General features: G+C 34.6%; 1 long non-coding RNA gene across 3 annotated transcripts in view; it reads left to right on the top strand.

The window, feature by feature from the left end:
- Positions 1-12,551, top strand: part of LOC129532138 (uncharacterized) — a 439,616-nt gene that overhangs the window by 410,897 nt on the left and 16,168 nt on the right. The gene's annotated exons all lie outside the window — the stretch shown is intronic.

The following is a 12,551-nucleotide window of genomic DNA, read 5'->3' as shown; positions in this document are numbered from 1 at the left end:
AATTTTAACTTCTGGATAATTAATTTTATTATACTAATTACACAAAGCAACATTATAAAAATAATGTAGAATTTAAAATGAAATATAATTTTTATAAAACTTGTCCTCACATTCTCCTCCCAAGAAAACCACCTATTTCTGTTTTTCCATCTTCCTTCTCACTAAAGATTTCTGAACAGTGAAATGATATGATGGAAAACGTGTTGTAGAACTTTTAGGAAGATTAGTCTATCAATAGTAAGCAAGATGGAGAGTAAAGAGAAGTATCTGAAACCTAGAGACGAATGATAATTCTATTGAAGTAATTCAGATGAGAAGTGATAAGAGCCTGAACAGAAATGGAAAGAAATGGGAAGTTGTAAGAGGCACTGAAATGGAAAAATCACTGATTGGATATGGAACATTAAGAAAGGTAATCGTTAGGGATGAATGGAGCCTGAATTAACAGCAACGGTTCCAGAGATAGAAAGCAGAAGTAGGATGATTAGAATAGGTATCTAGCAATGGAAAATAATTTATATATATCTTCCATGACATGTAATGTTGAAAAAATATAGTTACACATAAAAATCAAGAATATGTTTAAAGATGGAAAATTGAAATATATATTATATGCATGTTTCTAATCGGGATCTTTATCAAATTTCTAATAAAAAGAGAAAGTACCTAGAATTATAGGTGTAAATTAAGTCTGGTTAAGAAAGTAGAGGACATTATTAATAACTTTTTTGAGAAGAACAGTATTTAATGAGGAAAGGGTGGCCAGTAAGTAGAGAACAGACATATTTCAAGAAAAAGAAAATATTTATATATATGAATATATACACACATATGTATATACGTATATACACATATATACATATGTCTGAGTGATGGAACACAAAAACATTGCCATGTATATGCACACATATATGTACCCACATATACGGATATACATATGTGTGTATATTCATATACATATACATGTATGTGTGTATATATGTAGACACATATATCTATGTATATATGTAGATACATATATCTATGTATATATGTAGATACATATATCTATGTATATATGTATATATACATGTGTGTATATGCATACACACATATATACATATATGTATAGACGTGTACATTGTGTATATACATGTGTACATGTGTATATATGCATATACACACATATGCATATATACACACATATGTGTATGTATGTATTTATATATAGAGAGAGAGCAGTATAGGGAGGACAAGGAGAATGTGAACTGGGAAAAAAGCATTATATATCATAACTAAGAGGTAATTGATGATACTTGAGAAATTGGTGAACAATTAATATTTGTTAAACCATTGACTAGGATGTTAATTTTTCATTTGAGATATTTTTTAGTGAAAGGAGAGAAGGAAATGAAATGGTAGCTAGTAGATGGTGAATTTAAGCAAGATTTGTTCCCTTTCTTCCACTATACACCTCTAAGGAAATTAAAAAAAAAAAGGCTTGTTTACTTTGGAATGTGGAGTAAAGAGAGCAACAAGAGATTGAAGTCAAAGAATAGGTAAGTGAGCACTCTAAGGATCTGCAGAGACAGACAGAAAAAGTCTGCATGGAGAGTAAATTGGGAAGCCAATTAAAAAATTATTTTGGTAGTCCTTGCGTGAGATGTTGGTAGCTTAAACTAGGATAGTAGTTGTAGAAGGGACGATTATTGGTTGGATACAGCCTATATTTTGAAGATAGAGTTGACTGCACTTAATGATGAATAAGAAATGAGGGGTAAGAGCAAGAAAGAAATGTTAAAATGGTGTGTGTGTGTGTGTTTCTGGCTTAAACAACTGGAAGAATGGTAGTATCATTTACTGAGATAAGTAAGCCTGAGGATGATGCTGGACTTGTGTTTTGGAGGGGCAAATCAAGAGTTCTCTTTTATATATGCTAAGCCTATTAGATTATGAGAAATCCAACTGCTGATGTTGTCTGGAAAGTTAGATACATAAGTTTGAAATTAAAGGTAAAGTTTGGGGCATGTAAACTTGATATTCATCAATATATTAATAATATCATTTATAAAATGTAAGAATAAATGAGGTTACCTAGGGAAAGACAATATAGAGAGCAAAGAGTGCTAATAACTGAGAACTGAGTCACTCCAAAGTCTCAAGGTCTAAAAATAAGGAGGAACCAGCTATGAAGAATAGGAGTAGCCAGTGAGAAATGAGAATCTTAAGATTGTGATGTCTGCAAAAAAGAAAAGAAATTTCAAGGAGGGCATGGTCAGTTGTGGCAAAGCTTGATGGGTGTAGAGTAAGATTTGTACACAGAATTAGATGGGGGCTTGGGGAGATTTTCACTTTTGGGAGTATCTGAAATAAACAAGGAAGTCAGGATTGGTATTGCTGGTCTTCCAGGGGAAATGGTAATCAGCTCTAATTATATCTTTTTCCTAGAATTGATCTTTTAGTCAGTTGTCAGAGGTGAGGCTAACGGTGTTGTAGTATGGAGGAATGATAGTCTCATATGGAGTGCATCGTTATGTTATGTTGAGGGTAGAGTCACAAATGATGGAGGGGTGGCTTTAGAACAGGCATCTCTGGGTGTCCTAGCCTTAATTATAGGTCTCTGAGGGGCTTCTAGATTTGATTTAAAGAGAGCATTAGGTGGTATCACGGCTGGGTGACGAAAACACCAACAAGAGCACATGGAATTCTGGGGCCTGCCATAAATCTTGCTGGGGAGGATCAGGGCCAGTAGAGTGGGATTGGGTTTCTCAGAAGCACTTGGAGATCTGGAAGGTGATTTAAATAAAGGGCACCATTTTCTTTATACCACTTTTAGTAGAAGCACGTGATACACAATATAGCATTTTAGATCTGCGCAAAATAAATATATTATAGCCAACAGAAAAGAGGCATGTGGAATTCTCTTAAAACTCAGTAATTTGCTTCTTTTGGTGTCCCTTAAACCTGAGCAGTTTATAAGAGACAAGATGAGGGTTTTCTTTGAGGATGAAAGAAACTTGTACATCTTTACTTACAATCTTTTTCATATCCTTTTTGCCTATGCTTATATAAATGTTTTCCTTATTTTAATTGACATAACCTTCAAAGTCAGAAAATTAACCACAAAATATTTACCTATAACCCAATAACTGTCATGTAAAAAAAACTAAAATGTATCTATGTTTGTCTTTTTAATGTACAGCCTATTGCCAAGAATAGTCATTCTGTTTCATCTTCAGCACACATTTATAGAGGAAAGGGAAAAGTTATTTAAAAAATATTTTTAAAAGTTCTATTTCATTAACTTCAACCATTATACCTTGTATTTACCTCCTGTGTTTCATTTTTTTTGCTTCCTCAGTAATGACAAAAGCCATTAAGTCTGAGAATTATCTGCGCAAGTATTATTTATTGAGTCTTACAACTTATTTTTGTCCTTTAATTTTACTGTCTTGCTAAATAAAAATACAAGCAAACATAATGAATTCTACTTTAAAAGCTATCCATTACTATATACTTTTATTATGATAATGCTGCCATTATTATTTTGCTGCAAACCAGAAAAACCGAAGTGAATAGAATAGTGAATATTTTTGCTTAAGTATAAGCAAATATGGTATTATCTAAACATTTCTTACAGGGATTACATGTTGTTATAGATCTATACTGATTAACAAACTCATTGACATTTCCTTATATTATCTTTGGGGCTCATTTGCCATTGCCATTACTGCTGTATTTCATACATCACCAATAACCTGGACTATTTGTACTGATTACACAATATGCTCTCCTTTCCTACACCTCGATGTTTGTTTCATTACATTTATTAGAGGTTTCTTCCTCTTGTCTACTTATGGACATTCTATTAATATTTCAGGTTCTACCTCAAATCCTTCCTTATAAAAATTTACTGGCCAGACGTGGTGGCTTATGACTGTAATCTCAACACTTTGGGTGGCCTAGGTGGGAGGATCACTTCAGCCCAGGAGTTTGATACTAGCCTGGGCAATATACTGAGAATTTGTCTCTACAAAAAAAAAAAAAATTAGCTGGGCATGGTGGTATACAACTGTATTTCCAGCTACTCGGGAGGCTGAGGCAGGAGGCTGAGGCTGGGATCTCTTGATCCCAGAAGTTTGAGGTTGCAGTCAGCTATGATCACACCACTGAACTTCAGCCTGGGTGACAGAGTGACAGCCTGTCTCAAACTAAAACTAAAAATAAAAATAAAATAAAAGTTGACTGATGAAAATAACCAAGTTATTTCACCAACTCTTATTGATACACATCCTCTGACAAGTATTCTATGTGGACTTGATATTTATATAAATGCTTTATCTCCTGTATTCCTTGAGGGATGCCATATTTTATATATTTTCTCTTCCACAATTTTGTGTACATGCAGCAGTTCAATAAACAATAAATTTAATTGAGTCTTTGTGTTTGAATTGTTTTCTGTTTCCATGGTAAGGTGGTTATTATTTCCCCTTCCATGTACCTCACACCTGTCTATGTTTATAGTCTTTTCTGATAAAAATAATGGCCATTGTTTGGAGGGTTTACTACATGCTGAGCATTGTTCTTTAGTACTTTACACAAATGAATTCATTTAATTTTCATAAGAAAATGAAGGAGTTATTATTATGATAATTGTTACGATGAAAAAATTGGGGTGCAGGGAATTTAGGTATTCATCCAGGATCCTGAAATTGGTGGAGGAGCCAGTTTTCATGCCCAGGTAGTTTTTGACTCCAAAGCACAGAGCCTTTGCATTGAAACAGTCCTCTGTATTGGGGTAATGTTGAGGTGCTGAGCTGCTGCTTTGGGAGTATTGGTGGTAGGGCAACAACACTTGACAAAAAACACACTTTAAAAAAACAATGTTTTAGAATAAAACAAAGCAAAACTATCATTGCTGTTGTACTGCTTAGTTCCCTGTAGATTTATTTTCATGGCTCCTGCCTTCTACATCATGACTCAGCTTAATTTGTAGAATTACAATACTTTTTGAAATATTAAAGATAATTGTCATGTATGATGTACCTTTAGTATGTTTTTTAGTTTTTTTTTTTTTGGTTAGCATAAATATATAGTAGTGTTAAGACTATAGGATATCACTAGAGTAAATTTTGGAGATGGTATTTGAAAGTTGTCATTCTTGTCAACTGCCTGAAAACACTGAAAAAGATTTTAAAATTGTAACTTCTCTAAAACCTCCAAATTTGGAACAAATTAACCATCATGTGTATGTATTTTCTGGTTTTAATAGCATCTAACATGGTGCATTAGGCATAGTAACTTTCAAAAAATATTTCATTAAGTTTTAAAGTTAACCTTTATATGAAACTATTAATAACCTTGACATTCTTACATGTGTTTTTCTTGAAATAAAAGCATGATTGTTTTAATACACTCACATATAACTCTTAAAGGCACTATAAAAATGATTCCTCTATAAAAAAAGTCTTGAGGTCCTATCAGTTAAATATAAGTCTCATGTTTAAAACTAAACACAATGTATTTTAACTCAATACAGAGTAAATCGATTTTTTTTTTTTGAGATGGATTTTTGCTCTTGTTGCCCAGGCTGGAGTGCAATGGCACGATCTCGGCTCACTGCAACCTCTGCCTCCTGGGTTCAAGCGATTCTCCTCCCTCAGCCTCCCAAGTAACTGAGATTACAGGAACCCACCACCATGCCTGGCTAATTTTTTGTATTTTTTAGTAGAGACAGGGTTTCATCATGTTGGCCAGGCTGGTCTTGAACTCCTGACCTCAGGTGATCCACCTGCTCGGCCAAGTAAATGGAATTTTAAAAAAATTAATATAACATTTACATATGAAATTTCAGACTCACTCTGACTTTAGATTTTTCAACTTAATTTTTATATTGCTGTTTTCTTGTTTTTTAAATATTATGTTAATATTATTTAAGTAATATTAAATAATATTTAAGTTTATTTTTCCAGTCATTCAACGACTATTTAAAAAATGTTCTCAACATTCTACTAAGTACTGGGATTACAATTGCAAACAAGAAAGATAGGGTGCTTTTTCTAATGGAGAAAAGAGATAAAAGATGTAACATAACTTTAAACTGTGGTATTTTCTAGAAATGCTCTGGGTAGGGAATACTAGAGGGTGGAGGATAGGATAATCTGGACGGTTTTTCTGAGAATATAATATTAAAGATGAAGGATGAGAAGAAGGCTGCTCTGCACAGTTCAGAAGGAGAAAGAAGGAAAAGAGAAAAGAATTCCAGGGACAGAAAATTGCAGGTGCAAGAGGCCCTGGGTGAGCAAAGGAATATTTCCTTCAGTTTTTGTTATTAGAATGTGTTTTATAATTTATTCATGGTGTCATGAGCTTATTGTGATTAAACTACAATAAAATTAAGGAAAGGACCACATGGCCTCATTAATATTCCATAATTGATACGTGTTTATGATCATGATTATGTTTTAAACAATTTAAAAGCACGCTGAATATTTTTCTTAATATAATTTGCACCTGAGAATTGAAATCTTCAGTTCCATTTCTCTGTTTCAAGCTTACTGATTTTACCAAAAGGTAAAAATAAAACAAACAAACATTAAATTGGCATATTTTTCAGCTTATGCAAAAAAACATTTAGCTAAAATTTTATCATTACTTTTGACATGAAAGTATCTAATAATATGGGAGCCACACAGTTGTGTACTTCCCCCCTGAGGTTTATGTATAGATACCATCATATATCCTAAAACGTGAATGCTATTTTAAAAATATTTTATGCCTTTTAGACAAAGCAAGATGAAATTATATTAAACTATATACTTCTTGCATTTTGGCCTTGCATTGGCCTTTGAAAGGGAATAAAAATAGAGGCACTCACGAATAAGAATAAACTTCTTGCTTGAAGTTGAGGAAAAATAAAAGACCTGACAAACCTGACAGGGAGTCAAAGTTCTCATCTTTGGAGTGAAAATGATCCACACATCCAAGGGCAAAAAATGCCAGAAATGTCAGGAGCAGAAGGCTTCCTGTAGAGAGCCTCACTAGACCCACCGAGGTTACTTCATTTACTTCATCATGTGCTCTCAGTCTATCTCTTTCACTTAGTACTTTAGGGCTGTAGATGCTCTTAATTTTAAGCAGTTGAATTTGTCACCTCTCAATTGGCCCTAAATGAAAGTGTTTCCTGCGGGGAAGAATTGTATTGAGCTGTGTTTGAACACTAAAGCTTGAAAGGAAAAGCAGTTGTATCCTTAGTTTATTTATGTTCAATCTCTTTGTTTCTTCTCCTTGCCCAAGTTAAAAAAAACACATATAAGTGAGAATAATACATTAAAATATTTTTTCCTTCTAATTCTATGCTTTGATGGCAGGTAGAATTGTCTTCTTTTGATTTGACAAAAATATTTATTAGAACCCCACATTCTCCCACTTATATGGTTTGGCTGTGTCCCCACCCAAATCTCATCTTGAACTGTAGCTCCCATAATCCCCACATGTCAGTGGGAGGGACAAGGTGGGAGGTAATTGAATCATGGGGGCAGGTTTCCCCACGCTGTTCTCATGATAGTGAATGAGTCTCATGAGATCTGATGGTTTTATAAAGGGCAGCTTCCCTGCGCACGCTGTCCTGCTTGCTACATGTAAGACATGCCTTTGTTCCTCCTTCATATGCTGCCATGATTGTGAGGTCTCTCTATGAGTCAACTAAACGTCTTTCCTTTATAAATTACCCAGTCTCAGATATGTCTTTATTAGCAGCATGAGAATGGGCTAATACATCCATAATTTAGTTCACCTCTCAGAAGTCTTCTCAGTTCTTCAGCTGTTAGTAACATTTCTCCTCTGTATTTCTGTGGTATATATTATCTATAGAGCGATTTCACAAATACATTTTTTACACTGTATATTTCTTCCCTAAAAGTAACACTCCTTTCAATTTGATTATAATCTGAAGATTAGAGAACACACTGCACTTATATTGATGTCTCTACAGAACCTAGCACAATGCCTTGCACATAGTGGCACTTTGTGGCTATTTCTTGAAATATTTTTGTCATGCTGTACCTAACAGAGTATTTTTTATTATGCTCATCAATCTTAGCAAACTGAATATGTAATAAATATTAGATTTTTGTACTAATAAAGATTGGTTTTATATATTTTTTCTTTTTCTTTATGAATTATTAACCTGCTAATCAGATAACTGTCTTATCAGAATCACTTGGCCCTTTAGTAGTATAATTTTTTTAGTATTTAATATTAGTTATTTTCTCTTTCAGAGTCATAAGTCATGGAATCATTATTTATTAATTAAATAATATTTATTAAATGCCTTTTAGGTGTCTTTCATATATACTGATGGCACAGCTATGAATAAGAAGATACTCACAGTATCTGTGGAGGACGTTCATGCCACAGACTGAATGTTTGTGTCCCACCAAAACTGAAATGTTGAAATCCTAACTCTCCATGTGATGGCATTTGGAGGCAGGGCCCTTTGGGAAGTGATTAGGTCATGAGGGCAGAGCTCTCATTATTGGGTTAGTGGCCTAATCAAAGAGATGGTGGAGAGCTCCCTTACCTCTTCCACCATGTGAGGACACATGGAGAAGATAGCTGTCTATGAACCAGAAAGTGGGTCCTCCCCAGACACCAAATCTGCTGACACTTAGATCTTCCCTGCCCCAGAACTGTAAGAAATAAACTCCTGTCATTCCTAAGTCACCCAGTCTAAGACATTCTGCTACAGCAGCCTGAATGGACGAAGGCTGTACATCGGATAAATGGAGCTGATACGCAGAACAATAACTGTAGGTGCAAGGTACTGTGAGAGCATTTGGCAGTGGACAATATCAATTTTAGGAGTTTAGGAATCTAAATCTTAAGTAGGAATTAGCTTGGGGGAGATAGTAAAAGAAGCTCTAGATTTAAAAAAAAATGTCCTTGCTTTGTTTTTATTTGCTTGTTTTTGATGTCTTGCTCTTATCAGCCTTCTCTGCTTTGATTATTATGAATGCTTTTAGATCACTTGATCACATTTTCTGAGTGCAGCTTCTCATCATTTCTTCTTCATCCAGCATTTCTTCCTTTTGGGTAAAATTTAAATGGGGAGAATTAGTTCCCTTTGGAGTTGATCCCTTGTGACCTCTCAAGAGCGATACATCTTTTTTCCTAAAAGACTTAAGAATTTAATGCATACGTCACACATTTCCCCAGGACAGGAGGATTTTTAAAATACAGTAGTCCTCCCTTGTCTATGGTTTTTCTTTCTGTGGTTTCATTTATCTGTGGTCATCTGTGGTCCAAAAATATTAAATAGAAAATTTTAGAAATAAACAATTCATACATTTTAAATTGCACACTATTCTGAGTAGTGTATATCATCCCTTTATCTAGCATATTCACATTGTATATGATATCCCCCATTAGTCACTTAGCAGCCATCTGATTATCAGATTGACTGTTGATGTATTTCAGTGCTCGTGTTCAAGTCACCCTTATTTGACTTAGTAACAGCCCCAAAGCACAAGAGTAGTGAAGCTGGCATGTTGTTATAATTGTTCTATTTTATTTATTGTTTTTAATCACAATTTATAAATTAAACTTCATCATAGGAATATATGTTTAAGGAAAAACAGTATTATGGGTTTAGTACTATCCCTGGTTTCAGGCACCCAAGAGGGTTTTGGAATATGTGTCCCTCAGATAAGAAGGACTACTGTACTTCTGATCTCATTTCATTCTTGTTGTAAGAGATCACATAATACAGGTATAAAAACTTGTACTTGTTTAGAAACTGCCTTTCCTTCTCTGTGAATAGCACTACTACCAGATACTTTGACTGAAAGTAAACTGCTGGAAAATATATTGGTAGAAATCTGAGAGATATCACTGATATAGTTTGGATATGTGTCCCTGCCTAAATCTCATGTCGAACTGTAATCCTCGATGTTGGAAGTGGGGCATGGTGAGAGGTGATTGGATGGTGGGGATGGATTTCTCATGAATGGTTTAACACCATTCCCTTTGTGCTGTTCTTGGGTTACTGAGTAAGTTCTTGTGAAGATCTGATTTTTTACAAGTGTGTAGCAGCTTCCCATCTTGCTTTCTTGCTCCTTCCATGTAAGATCCCTGCTTCGCCTTTGCTCTCTGTCATGGTTGGAAGCTTCCTGAGGCCTTCCCAAAAGCAGAAGCCACTATGCTTCTTGTACAGTCCTCAGAATCGAGAGCCAATAAAACCTCTTTTCTTTATAAATGACTCAGCCTCAGGTATTTCTTTATAGCAAGGCAAGAACAGAATAATACAATCACAGATTCTTCACTTTCCTTAATCTCTGACATGTCATTTCCACCTTCACCCCATCATCATTTTTTTGATGGGCTTTTAAAAATAGCCTTATGTTTCCTAGACTGTAACTTCATTCTTTAACAATCATTATCCCATTAGCATCTTGAAAGATGGTTACAAAACATATATATGATCATTTCACTCTTTAATTAAAAATCCTCCAATAGATTCTGTTTACAATATGGATGCATGGGATGCAAAAATTACTGTCTGCCTTTCCAAATTCATTTTCAGGCAAAGTCAGGGAGTAGAATACCGAGAGCTTTGACATTCCATCATCACTTCTTCAATAAAGCCTGAGTTGATCAAAAAACTCAATTAGTGGCCTTAATCAAAGTAAATAATGAACAGATAAGAGAGTAATCTTGTTAAGGGAGTATCTCATACCTACATTAGCAATTTTGAGAAGGCATTTCCATCTGAAGGCAACCAACATGCCTTGAAGCCCTAGAAAATTGCCCTATCAACCAGGAGTGTTCAGGTTGCCATGGTTATCAGTTATCATTTGGCAAGTCAGTAGACGTCTGTTAGAAGAATATATCTTGTATTACTTAAGAAGAAATATACCTATTAACATAAAATTTAGGCATCACCTTTAAGGTGATGGTGGAATTTCTTCCTTTTCAAACATAAGCCATCATGCCATATATTAAATTGACTTCAGTTGAACAAATGATTATTGATTACTTGTTATATTTCAGCCCATTTTAGAATTCAGAAATGAGTAAGGCAGCCATCCATTCCTGTTTGAGCAGAGTTTGTAGTCAAGTTGGAGAGACCTAAAGTATAATTTTGATGTGATCTGATAAATACAATAACAGAAGTATACGTAGGGTGCTATGGTCATATTGCTAGGAAGACAGATGTAAACAATGAAGACTTTCTCTTTAAATCCCTTGGTGTTTAAAAATAATAATAGTTGGCCAGGCGCAGTGTCTCACACCTGTAATCCCAGCACTTTGGGAGGCCGAGGCGGGTGGATCATGAGGTCAGGAGATCGAGACCATCCTGGCTAACACGGTGAAACCCCGTCTCTATGAAAAATACAAAAAATTAGCCGGGCATGGTGGTGGGTGCCTGTAGTCCCAGCTACTCGGGAGGCTGAGGCAGGAGAATGGTGTGAACCCGGGAGGTGGAGCTTGCAGTGAGCCGAGATCACGCCACTGCACTCTAGCCTGGGCAACAGAGCGAGACTCCGTCTCAAAAAAAAAAAAAAAAATGATAATAGTTTAGAAAATGAAATTAAAAATTACTCAAATTCTTTATGTTGAAAGAACCTAATCACAGCGAAAAGGTGATTATAAAAGACCTCATATCTGGACACACTGGGTAAGATTTCAGAATTCTGGATCTAAAAGTAAATGATTTAAGCTTATGCATAAAAAAATGCAACCAAATGAATGAAACTCAGAATGACTTCAGGTTACTTGTCAATAATGCCAGATCGAAAATTCAGTGCTAAGGGAAATTGAATTTTGTACTGTAATTCTGTTTATAGCCAAAAGTAGCTAAACATCAGATATAACAATGAAAAGCAGCTAAGTATGATCTGAAATAAATAAATAGAATCAAAAAACAATTCAGGAAATCCACTGAACCTTGACGCCTGAGGCACTTTTCTTTAAGCAGAAACACTTTAGAGTTAAATTAAACACAATTAAGTTTCCCTTCCTATGGGTCTGATCACACTATTTGCTTCTGTAGTGCATAATAATTGCAATATTATAATAAGTATTTTATCAGCTTCAAAATGATGAAGTTTTTCTATTGACAATACACAGAAAACATAATTACTAAATTAAAATTGATAGTATATCCAACAGAAATCTGAAAGATGAAAGAGTAAGAAAGAGTAGGTACTCTCATTTTCTCATTTGACCTACAGAGAACCAATAGTTGAGCTTCATGGTGATGGAGTAAGAGACAGAGGTTTAAGTAGATTATTTAATATTATAAATACAGCCATGAGGAGAAGTACAACTTATAACTAATACATCTTCAGCAAGGTTAGGAAAAAGAAGGTTTATCAGGAAACTTATAAGCTATTTTTATAGAAGTGCCCTAGAGGAAATGGAAAATAGAAACTGAAATATGATTATTTTCATTTACAGTGAACTTTTCTGTATGGTTTTGCTTTTTTTCTAAGGGAAGGCATAACTTTTGAAAACAAGGATACTTAATACATAGAAAAAATGGGAAATACCAAAATACTAGCAGTGTCCAT

Source organism: Gorilla gorilla, chromosome 11, assembly GCF_029281585.2.
Source record: "Gorilla gorilla gorilla isolate KB3781 chromosome 11, NHGRI_mGorGor1-v2.1_pri, whole genome shotgun sequence".
In the NCBI taxonomy this organism is placed as follows: domain Eukaryota; kingdom Metazoa; phylum Chordata; class Mammalia; order Primates; family Hominidae; genus Gorilla; species Gorilla gorilla.
The sequence above is the reverse complement of the archived record's forward strand: the minus strand, read 5'-3'. Positions and strand labels throughout refer to the sequence as shown.